The 12504-nt window shown below is 42.5% G+C and overlaps 1 protein-coding gene and 1 pseudogene across 5 annotated transcripts in view; both read left to right on the forward strand.

Annotated features, from left to right (window-relative positions):
• The window catches only part of LOC141106305 (catenin delta-1-like), a 403119-nt gene that overhangs the window by 247128 nt on the left and 143487 nt on the right, over positions 1–12504 (forward strand). The gene's annotated exons all lie outside the window — the stretch shown is intronic.
• LOC141107020 (5S ribosomal RNA) lies at positions 12067–12185 on the forward strand (annotated as a pseudogene).

The raw sequence follows: 12504 nt of genomic DNA on the forward strand, positions 1-12504 counted from the left end.
AGTGAGGTAAATATTTAGGTTCGCCGTCAGCGTTTTATAGCGACAGGGACCCCCATATACTACCGAATAAATGTTTTAACCCCTTGATTGCCCCCTAGTTAACCCTTTCACCACTGATCACTGTATAACCGTTACGGGTGACGCTGGTTAGTTTATTTTTTATAGTGTCAGGGCACCCGCCGTTTATTACCGAATAAAGATTTAGCCCCCTGATCGCCCGGCGGTGATATGCGTCGCCCCAGGCAGCGTCAGATTAGCGCCAGTACCGCTAACACCCACGCACGCAGCATACGCCTCCCTTAGTGGTATAGTATCTGAACGGATCAATATCTGATCCGATCAGATCTATACTAGCGTCCCCAGCAGTTTAGGGTTCCCAAAAACGCAGTGTTAGCGGGATCAGCCCAGATACCTGCTAGCACCTGCATTTTGCCCCTCCGCCCGGCTCGGCCCAGCCCACCCAAGTGCAGTATCGATCGATCACTGTCACTTACAAAACACTAAACGCATAACTGCAGCGTTCGCAGAGTCAGGCCTGATCCCTGCGATCGCTAACAGTTTTTTTGGTAGCGTTTTGGTGAAATGGCAAGCACCAGCCCCAGGCAGCGTCAGGTTAGTGCCAGTAGCGCTAACACCCACGCACGTACACCTCCCTTAGTGGTATAGTATCTGAACGCATCAATATCTGATCCGATCAGATCTATACTAGCGTCCCCAGCAGTTTAGGATTCCCAAAAACGCAGTGTTAGCGGGATCAGCCCAGATACCTGCTAGCACCTGCGTTTTGCCCCTCCGCCCGGCCCAGCCCACCCAAGTGCAGTATCGATCGATCACTGTCACTTACAAAACACTAAACGCATAACTGCAGCGTTCGCAGAGTCAGGCCTGATCCCTGCAATCGCTAACAGTTTTTTTGGTAGCGTTTTGGTGAACTGGCAAGCACCAGCCCCAAGGCAGCGTCAGGTTAGTGCCAGTAGCGCTAACACCCACGCACGCACCATACACCTCCCTTAGTGGTATAGTATCTGAACTGATCAATATCTGATCTGATCCGATCAGATCTATACTGGCGTCCCCAGCAGTTTAGGGTTCCCAAAAACGCAGTGTTAGTGGGATCAGCCCAGATACCTGCTAGCACCTGCGTTTTGCCCCTCCGCCCGGCCCAGCCCAGCCCACCCAAGTGCAGTATCGATCGATCACTGTCACTTACAAAACACTAAACGCATAACTGCAGCGTTCGCAGAGTCAGGCCTGATCCCTGCGATCGTTAACAGTTTTTTTGGTAGCGTTTTGGTGAACTGGCAAGCGCCAGCGGCCTAGTACACCCCAGTCGTAGTCAAACCAGCACTGCAGTAACACTTGGTGACGTGGCGAGTCCCATAAGTGCAGTTCAAGCTGGTGAGGTGGCAAGCACAAATAGTGTCCCGCTGCCACCAAGAAGACAAACACAGGCCCGTCGTGCCCATAATGCCCTTCCTGCTGCATTCGCCAATCCTAATTGGGAACCCACCACTTCTGCAGCGCCCGTACTTCCCCCATTCACATCCCCAACCAAATGCAGTCGGCTGCATGAGAGGCATTTTTATGTCCTCCCGAGTACCCCTACCCAACGAACCCCCCCAAAAAAGATGTTGTGTCTGCAGCAAACGCGGATATAGGCGTGACACCCGCTATTATTGTCCCTCCTGTCCTGACAATCCTGGTCTTTGCATTGGTGAATGTTTTGAACGCTACCATTCACTAGTTGAGTATTAGCGTAGGGTACAGCATTGCACAGACTAGGCACACTTTCACAGGGTCTCCCAAGATGCCATCGCATTTTGAGAGACCCGAACCTGGAACCGGTTACAGTTATAAAAGTTACAGTTACAAAAAAAGTGTAAAAAAAAAAAAAAAACACAAACAAAAATATAAAATAAAAAATAATAGTTGTCGTTTTATTGTTCTCTCTCTATTCTCTCTCTCTCTATTCTTCTGCTCTTTTTTACTGTATTCTATTCTGAAATGTTTTATTGTTATTATGTTTTATCATGTTTGCTTTTCAGGTATGCAATTTTTTATACTTTACCGTTTACTGTGCTTTATTGTTAACCATTTTTTTGTCTTCAGGTACAGCATTCACGACTTTGAGTGGTGATACCAGAATGATGCTTGCAGGTTTAGGTATCATCTTGGTATCATTCTTTTCAGCCAGCGGTCGGCTTTCATGTAAAAGCAATCCTAGCGGCTAATTAGCCTCTAGACTGCTTTTACAAGCAGTGGGAGAGAATGCCCCCCCACCGTCTTCCGTGTTTTTCTCTGGCTCTCCTGTCTCAACAGGGAACCTGAGAATGCAGCCGGTGATTCAGCCAGCTGACCATAGAGCTGATCAGAGACCAGAGTGGCTCCAAACATCTCTATGGCCTAAGAAACCGGAAGCTACGAGCATTTTATGACTTAGATTTCGCCGGATGTAAATAGCGCCATTGGGAAATTGGGGAAGCATTTTATCACACCGATCTTGGTGTGGTCAGATGCTTTGAGGGCAGAGGAGAAATCTAGGGTCTAATAGACCCCAATTTTTTCAAAAAAGAGTACCTGTCACTACCTATTGCTATCATAGGGGATATTTACATTCCCTGAGACAACAATAAAAATGATTAAAAAAAAAAAAAAATGAAAGGAACAGTTTTAAAATAAGATAAAAAAGCAAAAAAATAATAAAGAAAAAAAAAAAAAAAAAAGCACCCCTGTCCCTCCTGCTCTCGCGCTAAGGCGAACGCAAGCGTCGGTCTGGCGTCAAATGTAAACAGCAATTGCACCATGCATGTGAGGTATCACCGCGACTGTCAGATCGAGGGCAGTAATTTTAGCAGTAGACCTCCTCTGTAAATCTAAAGTGGTAACCTGTAAAGGCTTTTAAAGGCTTTTAAAAATGTATTTATTTTGGTGCCACTGCACGTTTGTGCGCAATTGTAAAGCATGTCATGTTTGGTATCCATGTACTCGGCCTAAGATCATCTTTTTTATTTCATCAAACATTTGGGCAATATAGTGTGTTTTAGTGCATTAAAATGTAAAAAAGTGTGTTTTTTCCCCAAAAAATGCGTTTGAAAAATCGCTGCGCAAATACTGTGTGAAAAAAAAAAATTAAACACCCACCATTTTAATCTGTAGGGCATTTGCTTTAAAAATATATATAATGTGTGGGGGTTCAAAGTAATTTTCTTGCAAAAAAAAAAATTTTTTTCATGTAATCAAAAAGTGTCAGAAAGGGCTTTGTCTTCAAGTGGTTAGAAGAGTGGGTGATGTGTGACATAAGCTTCTAAATGTTGTGCATAAAATGCCAGGACAGTTCAAACCCCCCCCAAATGACCCCATTTTGGAAAGTAGACACCCCAAGCTATTTGCTGAGAGGCATGTCGAGTCCATGGAATATTTTATATTGTGACACAAGTTGCGGGAAAGAGACAAATTTTTTTGCACAAAGTTGTCACTAAATGATATAGTGCTCAAACATGCCATGGGAATATGTGAAATTACACCCCAAAATACATTCTGTTGCTTCTCCTGAGTACGGGGATACCACATGTGTGAGACTTTTTGGGAGCCTAGCCGCGTATGGGACCCCGAAAAGCAAGCACCGCCTTCAGGCTTTCTAAGGGCGTAAATTTTTGATTTCACTCTTCACTGCCTATCACAGTCTCGGAGGCCATGGAATGCCCAGGTGGCACAAACCCCCCCCAAATGACCCCATTTTGGAAAGTAGACACCCAAAGCTATTTGCTGAGCGGTATAGTGAGTATTTTGCAGACCTCACTTTTTGTCACAAAGTTTTGAAAATTAAAAAAAGAAAAAAAAATTTTTTATTTTTGTCTTTCTTCATTTTCAAAAACAAATGAGAGCTGCAAAATACTCACAATGCCTCTCAGCAAATAGCTTGGGGTGTCTACTTTCCAAAATGGGGTCATTTGGGGGGGGGGTTGTGCCACCTGGGCATTCCATGACCTCCGAAACTGTGATAGGCAGTGAAGAGTGAAATCAAAAATGTACACCCTTAGAAATCCTGAAGGCGGTGATTGGTTTTCGGGGTCCCGTACGCGGCTAGGCTCCTAAAAAGTCCCACACATGTGGTATCCCCGTACTCAAGAGAAGCAGCAGAATGTATTTTGGGGTGCAATTCCACATATGCCCATGACCTGTGTGAGCAATATATCATTTAGTGACAACTTTGTGCAAAAAAAATAAAAAATAAATTGTCACTTTCCCGCAACTTGTGTCAAAATATAAAATATTCCATGGACTCAACATGCCTCTCAGCAAATAGCTTGGGGTGTCTACTTTCCAAAATGGGGTCATTTGGGGGGGGTTTGTGCCATCTGGGCATTTTATGGCCTTCAAAACTGTGATAGGTAGTGAGGAGTAAAATCAACAATGTACGCCCTTAGAAATCCTGAAGGCAGTGATTGGTTTTCGGGGCCCCGTATGCGGCTAGGCTCCCAAAAAGTCCCACACATGTGGTATCCCCATACTCAGGAGAAGCAGCTAAATGTATTTTGGGGTGCAATTCCACATATGCCCATGGCCTGTGTGAGCAATATATCATTTAGTGACAACTTTTTGTAATTTTTTTTTTTTTTGTCATTATTCAATCACTTGGGACAAAAAAAATGAATATTCAATGGGCTCAAAATGCCTCTCAGCAATTTCCTTGGGGTGTCTACTTTCCAAAATGGGGTCATTTGTGGGGGTTTTGTACTGCCCTGCCATTTTAGCATCTCAAGAAACGACATAGGCAGTCATAAATTAAAGGCTGTGTAAATTCCAGAAAATGTACCCTAGTTTGTAGGCGCTATAACTTTTGCGCAAACCAATAAATATACACTTATTGACATTTTTTTTACCAAAGACATGTGGCCAAATACATTTTGGCCTAAATGTATGACTAAAATTGAGTTTATTGGATTTTTTTTAGAACAAAAAGTAGAAAATATCATTTTTTTTCAAAATTTTCGGTCTTTTTCCGTGTATAGCGCAAAAAATAAAAACGGCAGAGGTGATCAAATACCATCAAAAGAAAGCTCTATTTGTGGGAAGAAAAGGACGCAAATCTCGTTTGGTTACAGCATTGCATGACCGCGCAATTAGCAGTTAAAGCGTCGCAGTGCCAAATTGTAAAAAGTGCTCTGGTCAGGAAGGGGGTAAATCCTTCCGGGGCTGAAGTGGTTAAAGGGGTTTTAAACCCTCACCGTTTTTCACCTTAATGCATTCTATGCATTAAGGTGAAAAACATTTTTTTAAATGCAGCAGCGCCCCCGAACCCCCTTATACTTACCTGAGCCCCGAAATTTGTGCGACGGGAACGAGCACACCAGCTCCGGCCGGTGTGTCATGTCCTGATTGGAAAGATTGATAGCAGCGTAGCCATTGGCTCCTGCTGCTGTGGACGCCGAATGATGGACTTGGGAGTGCGCCCGCAAGGTAACCCCTTCGGGAGTGCGCTTCTCCTAGGGGTTTATCTGATGCAAGAGGAGCCGTGAGCCCCGGGGGACCCTAGAAAAGGAGTTTCGGGGCCACTCTATGCAAAACGAGTGGAGGTAAGTATAATATGTTATTAAAAAAAAAAAAAAAAGACCCCTTACAATCACTTTAAAGTACATTAAAAATCTGTGGAATGACTTGAAGATTGCAGTCCACTAGTGGTCGCCTTCAAATATAACTGAGCTTGAGCAGTTCTTGAAAGAAGATTGAGCAAATATTGCAAAGTCTAGATGTGCAAAGTTAGTAGAGACCCCAACAGACTAAAGGCTGTAATTTAAAGCAAAAGATCATTTTTCCAACTCAGTGATTCTGTTTTGTACTTTTTTTTTTTTTTTTTTTTTTTTTTTTTTTCTGACATGTTGCTGTTATATCTTTCACTTGTTATAAGTTGCTCTTAGTAAATACAGCTGGATAAAACAAAAACTGTAAAGTGGATCTTGCGAGCCAGCAATGGAATAATATTAATAAAGTGAGCACGTAGCGTTACCAAGCTGCAAGCTAAACACGTTTCATACTCGTGCAGATAACACTCAAAAATTAAAATGAAATTGCATTTGCGCTAGGAAAATAAAAATAACACCAAAATAAATAGTTATATAAAGTGCATGGCTATCAAACAAATGTACCCAAAAATCTATTATAATCCTTGCACGATTAATCTTGTGACACAACAAATAAATAACAAAAATAAATAGTTATGTAAAGTGCATAGCTATCAAACGAATGTACCAAAAATCTATTACAATCCGTGCAACATTAATCTTGTGACACAACAAAGTGCAACGTGCGAAAAATATTGAAGATACAGGTGTAAACTCCGGCATGAGAGTATCCACTCCTTCACCAAATTTATTTATAAAAAACCATAAACGTTCATTAAAATTATATCATGAGTGCACAGATCCAGTGTTCATCAAAAAGTGTTTTTCATCATGCTCATCAAAACCAGTGCAGAACATATAACATGCTTCAGTGCTTCTCCAGTGTTCCCCAAAAGTCTATGCGCTCACCTCAGAGCGTGTGACACAGTACCTAAACTATGCCAAAACACGCTTAGGAGCCACTCCTGGGCTCTAACGATATGCAGGTGATGAAATCCAACTCGCTCAATCAGCAGGATTCCAGATCATGGATAAAAGAGAAAAGCTCCATAGTGTGATATTGTAAGGACTTTTATTAAAAAGTAAATATTCCCCTCATGGGGTACTCACATGGTATAGATTTTAGATTTAGATTTTAGATGGATATAGATTTTTGGTACATTCGTTTGATAGCTATGCACTTTATATAACTATTTATTTTTGTGTTATTTATTTGTTGTGTCACAAGATTAATCGTGCAAGGATTATAATAGATTTTTGGGTACATTCGTTTGATAGCTATGCACTTTATATAACTATTTATTTTGGTGTTATTTTTATTTTCCTAGCGCAAATGCAATTTTATTTTAATTTTTTAAAACAAAAACTGTGTCTTCATTTCAGGCTGTAAAGCAATAAAATATGATTATTTTAAAAGGGATGATGCATTTCTATACCCACTGTATATGCGGCCACACAGAAATCCATGGGGCAGCATATATATATATATATATATATATGTATGTATGTATGCTACTGTGTTTGTGCTGGAATTGCGCTACACAGTGTGCTCCCAGTACAGAGACCGAGCTGAAACCAACAGCCCTGGGGTTTGCACCAACAATCAGCAACTTCCACCGATCACCTGATTGCTGTGATAGCTTGTGATTGGTTATCACCATAATCGGTCACTGTACAACCTGCCCCTGTGTTTATTTCTCATCTTGAATGGAACTGAATATGCAATGCATCTTTTTCTACTTGCTAGAGGTGAAAATTCTAAACAAAGCATGGGCAATAATAAGTTTATAGTTTAAAAAAATAAAGATAAAATGGCTAGATCATGGTTTGATCTAGGTGTCGGTGGATTAGGTTATGCTCAGAGTCAGTGTATTTTAGATAGGATTAAAAAAAATATATATATTTATTTTATTTATCTGTGTCTTGTAGTGTGTTCTTAGGTGGGATAAAAAAAGCAAAATGTGCCCTCTTGTCTTTGGGTCCTACTAGGTACAAACAAAATACACACATGTGATATCGATACGATCGTCAGGAGTAGGAGAATTTGTTTTGAGTGGTTCTTTGCTTGTAGGTCATGGTAATAGCAAGAAATATACAGCTAAATTTAAAACAATGTTTTTCTTATCGTACATCACAGGACACAGAGCCACAGTAGTTGCTATTTGGGTTATAGGCTACCTTCAGGTGATGGACACTGGCACGCCCTAAGATAAAAAGTGCACTCCCTATATATCCCCTCTCACTACTGGGAGTATGTCAGTTTTTTTGCCAGTGTCTAAGGTGTTGGTCATGAGTAAAGATGTGCTGTGCTGAGCTCCACTGGAGCAATCCTTGCTGGGGCTAGCCATGCAGCCAGATCCATTCAAAGCGTCTTTTAGACAGAATTGAATGGTACCTGGGCCTCGTGTCCGAAGAAACGAGGTCTTGCCTTCTCTTTTTAGAGAGCTGGACCCCGGGATCCAGTACTTTTGGTAGTAAGCCCATAAAGTTTTACTGGTGGTGGTGCTATTACAGGTCCAGGATTGTGGGTTTCCTCGAGGATCCCCAGCTCCTGAAGGTTTAACAGAACCCACCGTGAAGGGTGAAGATTGGGTCTGTTGGTTTTTACCACAGAAAACCCTGCGGCGGGAAAGGTAAGTGGAGTTTTTCTAAGAAATTTTTGAATTTTCTTATGAATGTCTCCTTTAACCACTTCAAACCCAGGCACTTACGCCCCTTCCTGCCCAGGACAATTTTCAGCTTTCAGCACTGTCACATTTTGAATGACAATTACGCGGTCATGCAACACTGTACCCAAACTAAATTTTTATCATTTTCTTCCCACAAATAGAGCTTTCTTTTGGTGGTATTTGATCACCTCTGCGGTTTTTATTTTTTGCTAAACAAACTAAAGACCCAAATTTTTGAAAAAAAAAAATGTTTTTTTTAGTTTGTCATAAAATTTTGTTTTCCCCTCCACTGACGGGCACTGATGAGGAGGCACTGATATGTAGAATTGATGGGCACTGACAGGCGGCAGTGATGGGCACGGACAGGTGGCTTATCACAATTGGAGACTGACATGCCACACTCGCGATCGCCGTGCTGCGCGCCCCCCACGGGACGTCATATGGCGCCCAGTCAGCATAACAGAACCACTTCCCAGCCGTCATTCTGCATACGTCAGGCGGGAAGTGGTTATGTTAGTAAATGTTGTCATGCTTATGTGTCACCACTGGGGGCTGTATAGAGCACATGCCTTCTCACGCTTCCTCAGAGAGCTCACGATGTGCCTGGAGCAGCAGCAGACCTCCGGTAAGTCTGGGGGGGTTTCCTACCCACCAAACGCCCCCCACCTGTGCCATTTGCTACCCCTTTTCAAGAGGAAGAAGCACTAAAAAAAAAAACGAACGGCACGCCGTACTACTCTGTGGCTTCCAGGCTCTCCTCGCCATTTTCTCCCCTCTCTGTAAGATCCCATAGGATCAGAGAGGAAAACTTTCTTTTTCAAAGAGAGTAGGGGGGTCGTAGGCGACGGGGGGGTGGGGCTTAGCGATGCGTTGGCGTCCAACGCCCAGCGCAGGAAAGAGTGTTTTTTTAAAAGCACTAGTGTTATTGCTGCAAGCTGCAGAGGGGCATGTAAGAGGTTGGTGACACAAGCATTCTTTTTGAACACATTTACTTTTGCATCAGGCTGAGCATTAATAGCAGCGGCAGTGGCTGACTATTGCTCAAGCAATGGATGCGATTCTTCTGGTAGTACCTCTGCTTTGTGCATCGGGCTATATTCAGAAGGAGGGGTTGAAACACCCCCAAAAAAAAGCTAAAAGGGTCTCCCTCAAGCTCTGGAAAGCCTACTCTTCAAATGGCATCCTCCCCTGAGAGGGGGTGGCTGGTCAGAGGGAGCATCGGGGCCATGAAATGTTTGCAGCTGTTTTCAACACCACAGTCCCTGTTCATTTTACTCTTTTTCCCCAACCATGCTAAGTTTTTAAATAAGTTTAGTGAATTTAATCGCATCCCAGAGTGGTTAATCGCATCCCAGTGTGGTCAAGATGCGACAGGTTCTCTTCCATCTTCCTAAAGACCCTCAGACTGAGGAACTAGGGGCAGGAGAAAACTATTCCCTCGGGATCGTGGTGAGGCTGATTACTCCTCTTCTGAGGTGTCAATTGCGGGAGGGTCAGCTTTCACAATCTGTATGATTGATGGTACAATTTCTTGCTGAATGATCCACTCCACATTTATGTACCCTTAACTGAGTGTTTGGGTTCGCTAAAGCCTCCTCAAGCTGTGCATGCTTTTTACTGTCCATTCTTTGTTGGGAATTTTTTTTTTGTATCTGTAGGATCACCCAGATAAGCATCATTTTCCATTCTAAAAAGTTTTCATACTTTATCCTATAGTAGAGAAAATTTACTAAGCGGGGTATACCAGCAATTAACGCTACTATATCCTTTGTGAGTAAGTTTGACTTGTCAGGCAGAAATTACTCTAATACTTAGGGATCCAATGAATAAAAGGTTGGAATTCCTATTACAAAAAAAAAAAACACTTTTTTCTCTGGCAGGTTGAGTGTCCCAGCCTGCGCTAACAGAAAACTGGTTTCTCAACGATTAACCAATTAAACAGGTGTTTAAGGTTATCCTGCTCAGCAGGTCCAGGAGGCAGCTTTCTGTTTGCAATAGTTGCTATGACAGATTGCGCCTTCGCTAAGCATCATGCAAGAAGCTCCTGGCTAGTATTCCCTTTTGCGGTAAGACAGCTATCTGGGGATATTTTGGATATATCCAAAGAATTTCTAGCAAAAGAAAGATACCCCTTTTGCCTTTTAAATGAAGGACTAATTGTATTTTTTTTATTTCAAAGTTCCTTCTTCTGTGCCAGGGGCGTCAGCCTCCAGGCAGTCACGACAGCCTCTGCCGTCAGGTTCAAAGGGTAATCCTCAGGGTTAACCCCAGGAACAAAAGAGGTCTTGAAGGAGGATGCCTACAAGATACTATAGCCTCCTTATGAGCAGGTGCCCCTGCTTGCTCAATAGGGAGAATTCTTCTACAGTTCTCAGGGATCTGGCAGAAGGCATGTCAAGACGAATGGGGGACTTCCTCAATAGCTCCAACGTACAAACTGGAGTTCCAAGAGTTTCCATCTCCTCGTTTTCTCAGATCAAACGTTCCTAAGGATCCAGAGAAAAAGAAATCTCGCTCTAGCTTTGGACCATGTTTTGGCAAAAAGTGTTCATGGTGGCCCCATGTAAGAGCAGAGATTGTGATTTGGTTAAATCCAAATGGACATTCTCGATCTCAAAAATCTAAAATTCAATTGCTGAATATAATCTCTCCCCTTTTTGCATGAAGATGCATATCTCCATATCCATATCACAAATGGATACATGGACGAGGACAAGTAAAGTACCCTTGCCCTGGGTTTCGCTGGTGTGGCGGACGATGAGACGACCTCTAGTGGCTCACAAAGTTATCTGCTTGCTGTGATCCTCTGTAGTAGGGGGTCACGGCCATCTGGTAAGGAGTAACCCCTTCCATTCCCGGTGGTGGACCCTCCCTTGCTGTCACGGATTAACACTCATTATCACGTGGACTTGTTTTTTATTTTTATGCTGATGATTTGCAGCCACTAGGATATTTTATTGAAATTTCACTCAATGGGACTTTTTTGATTACAATCACACGCTTTTTATATTCACCTTTATTTATACTTATCACTATCTTCTTTCACCGTAGATTTTTATGGTATGTTATATAGGTATTAGCGCAACTCCTTATTTTTTCCTTATTTGTTTTATTCACAAATAATGTTTATTGTCGGATTTGCAGCTTTTCAAACGATCTAATTATTCACTTGGTTTTTAGCGCAGTTTTTTCCAATTTTTCCATATCTCCATATGCCTATTTCCTCGCTCTCTAGTATTATTTTCTTTCAAAGTGGAAAATCTTCTTTTTCAGTGTGTAGCTCTGCTTTATGATCTAGCTGCTACACCTTGAGTACAAAGTTCTGGCTCCTTTTCTAGTCAGATTGAGGGTCCAAGGTATAACTATTATGGTTTACCTATTTGATCTGTTCTCGTTAGACCAGTCGGTAGGCCCGCTTAGACCAAAAGTATGGTCACCGCATTTGACTACCTGGAATATCTAGGTCGGATTCTCAACCTAGGAGGAATTTTCTTTAAAACATGAAGAAAATACTTGGGTCTGATCATAGGTACGCCCAGAAAAGGGTATTCGTACTCTAGGCTAAGATCAGCACCATAAAGGTCTGATCTAGGTAGTCGAAGCAAGATGGTTTTTCTTCTATTCAACTTTGCGTGAGGTTGTCTGGAAAGATGGTGGCTTCATTCGAGGCCGTTCTTTATGCTCAGTCTCATCATACCAGACTGCTGCAAAGCAGTATCCTATCGTCTTGAAACAGAGAATTCATGCTCTATATTCCCAATGTGTCTGACTCCAAAGCCTACGGCCACATCACCCTGATAGCACTCGATTTCGTCCGATCTTAGAGGCTAAACCGGGTCAAGCCTGGTTAGTACCTGGATGAAAGACCACCTGGAAATACCAGGTGCTGTAGGCTGAGTGCGCCGGAGCCTCAGTTTATGGTTAACATCCAAAAATCTGTGAAAGGGAAAATCCTTCTTTCAGTTAACTGGGAAATAACATATGCCAACCTTTTTTTGTGTATGTTGGGGGACAGTCCTGAAAGAGGCAGCTGTCCAGGAGAAGTGGCCTAGATCAGAAATGGCCTTGCTCATTAACATTTTAAAAATTCAGGCAGTACACTTGGTTCTGAGGCCTGAACCTTCAGTTTAAGGTATTTTCCTGCTCAGAGTCCATTTGTTTATGCCACAGCAATGGCCTATATTAATCACCAAGGGGGCACAAGAAGTTGTGCG

The sequence above is a fragment of the Aquarana catesbeiana genome, linkage group LG08, assembly GCF_042186555.1.
Source record: "Aquarana catesbeiana isolate 2022-GZ linkage group LG08, ASM4218655v1, whole genome shotgun sequence".
NCBI lineage: Eukaryota > Metazoa > Chordata > Amphibia > Anura > Ranidae > Aquarana > Aquarana catesbeiana.